The sequence below is a fragment of the Cephus cinctus genome, unplaced genomic scaffold (assembly GCF_000341935.2).
Source record: "Cephus cinctus unplaced genomic scaffold, Ccin1 Ccin1_scaffold0215, whole genome shotgun sequence".
Classification (NCBI taxonomy): domain Eukaryota; kingdom Metazoa; phylum Arthropoda; class Insecta; order Hymenoptera; family Cephidae; genus Cephus; species Cephus cinctus.
Genome location: NW_014332933.1, coordinates 290,535 through 293,363, shown reverse-complemented (window position 1 = coordinate 293,363; position 2,829 = coordinate 290,535). Strand labels below are relative to the sequence as shown.

The 2,829-nt window shown below is 46.9% G+C and overlaps 1 protein-coding gene across 8 annotated transcripts in view; it reads left to right on the top strand.

Moving 5' to 3' along the window:
- The window catches only part of LOC107265304, a 169,991-nt gene that overhangs the window by 87,685 nt on the left and 79,477 nt on the right, over positions 1-2,829 (top strand). The window lies entirely within an intron of this gene.

The following is a 2,829-nucleotide window of genomic DNA, read 5'->3' as shown; positions in this document are numbered from 1 at the left end:
GGGGGAGGGCAGGGAGGCGAAACGATGCTGGAGGCCTCAGTGCCCAGAAGCGCAGTGCAATCCTGCACTAAATCATGGCCGTTCTTCTTGCCCGTCTTCTATCTCTTGGTCTTATGTCCCTGGTTCTTACCTCCTGCTTTCACACGCGAAAGACAAGGACAGTCTTGTATAAGTGGCTCACGGCACTTAGCATCGTTCCGGGTGGACGCAAACCTGCTGCAGGATTATCCCCTTGTACATACATTTCTCTCTCCCTCTCTCTCTCTCTCTCTTCTCTTTAACTTTCTTCCTTTGCTGCTTTCCCGTTTTGTGCGGTTTTTTCAACTCTGCCAGAAGGTACATAGATTAAGCAATTTTCGCGTGCCCTAGAGAAAACGAGAGAGTGTGTGTGTGAGAGAGAGAGAGAGAGAGAGAGAGAGAGAGAAAGAGATTGATTATAAGCGAGAGAAAGAGAGAAAGAAGAAGCTCCCTGTTGGCAAAAGACTTCAGCTAACACCATTACAAGGACCCTCGTTGACTTCGTGTGAAAAATTCTCTAGGCAGATTCCCTCCTAAAAGTCCTTTTCCTGTTTCTCTCTCTCTCTCTCTCTCTCTCTCTCTCTCTCTCTCTCTCTCTCGTTTTAATCCTCCCTTTCTCTGTAGTTTCCTCCTGGGTCCATGGCTCTCCGACGCGTTCTTGGCTTGTCGTACATGATCGCTGCAGAGCGTGTCATCCTCCGACGTACCGCCTCCAATGCAGACTCTGCAGTATGTATTGTGACGTCACGCCGCAAAATCCCTCAGAGTCCTGTGCTGCACACAGAAATCTGTCGGCCAGTTTATTTTATTGTTAGTATGCGCGGCGCAGCAAAACGGAAAAGACTGGTTTTGCAGAGAAAACAGGTTCAGAAGTTCGAGTACGTAGCAGGATGTCGAATAGCTAGGTTGCGCGCGACGTAGCCGGCATGGAGGGTGCACCCTCCCCTTGAGAGTGCGAGAGAGAGAGAGAGAGAGAGAGAGAGACGGGGGTACTAAAGAAGCCAAGGCTCGGATTGATCACATAAAACGCAAGGGTCAGCAGAAGGGAGCAGCAACGACAACGAAAACGAGCATGATGACGGGTCGCTACTAAGGGCTGCCCTTCCTCGTCCCTCTTCGAATGGAGTATTCGATATGATTATCGGGGTCTCGCCTCTTTGAGTCTCTAGAGTGATCTTTAATAGTCACCTCGCATTCCTCATACTCTCGTCTGTTCTCGGCTTTTGCCTCCTGGACAACTCAGAGTCTGGAAACCCTGCGCTTTCACGATGACCTTTTGACTTCGAGATTAAATATCTTGGAACGAGAGTGAAAACGGATGTCGCTAATTGAGATGCGGGAGACATTATTCAAACGCGCCGAGGAACGATCCTGTAGCAATTACTTTAAATCTCAGGGTAATCAAAAGGAGAAAATACAATTAATTAATTTCAATTGCAACTTGCGTTAAATAACCCGGCCTGCCTAATGACCGAAATCATTAGCGCTAGGAAACAAAGATTCTCCTCTCGCTCCTCCTCCTCCTCCTGGCTATATCCTTTCTGCTTCCCATCCGACCCTTCCGACCCTTCCACCAATTCCTTCCTTCCTTCGCCCTCGCTCTACCCTTCCGTTCCACTCGACTGTTTCTCCTTCACCTTTTCGTTTACTTACATCCTTACATCCAAGTATTTCCTGTACATTGTCCGATTATCAGCTAGACATTCATGTTCGGATCAACGAGGAGCAGAGTAGGTCGATTTTGGAACAGGATAGATTCCACCTTTTAAGAGTTCTCGATAACCTCCTCAACTCCTCAATGATTTCCACTCAAAGAATAGGAATAGTACATTCGAATAAGAAGAGAGGGAGAGAATAGGGGATCCCCATGCTGATGCTGACTTCACCATTTTACGATTTCATTATTTCCTAGAATCGTGAATCTCCCGCACGCAGCCAAAATTCACAGATTCGTTTTTGAAGAGACAAGGGAGGAGGACGAGTGTGCTAGGTTAAACTTCTGACTCGATCCTCGGGTTAAAGTTTCGAGTTTGACCGGCCCCCCGTGAATTAGTCGTGTCGCACCAGATTAGAATACTACAAATTGCCGCGAGTACCAAGCAAGAGTTTATTGTCGGCGTGACGATTAATGGGATCGGGAAAGGTGTAAGGTAGATCGGTAACGTAGCCAAGGAAGCGAGAACGTGGAATACGTAATATATTCGCTAGGTATATGTACCATATACACTTGCTCCCACCAACATTTGGCATCCGAGAAATCCTCAAACTTTATGAAGATGAATTCTTAGAACATGCGTAAGTTTCCAATTTTCGGAACCTTTTGTACCTCGAAATTTGAAACTGGAAAGTTGCAACACAACGCGTAATATACGATACGTAATACGTGTTTTCATATACGTATAACACGTAACCCAGGCAACCCATTGCTCGTGAATGTAGGAGAGTTTCGCCCTGGGTGTGCGTCCTTGCATGTCTGTAACTTTACGAGATGCTGCTTTTAGTTTCCCATAACAGTCTGCTGGCAATCGCATTAGTCCGTGGACCCGTCGCTCGGCATATTTAGCGAGACGTCGCCTTATAGAGTGATCTCGCGGTCCACTTTGCCATACCCGTAGTCACTCCCACGCCCAGAATCCTACTACGTATACCGACCAACCTGAAACTAGCCTCAACCAATCTGAATCAAACTAAACCCACGTAAGCTCTTTCATATCCTGAATACTGTTACTGAGATTGTTAAAGGAAATTGGCAGGACGGCATAAGATGCTGGAGACACAAAGCCAAGATAACTAGAAAATAGGAGGGGTGGG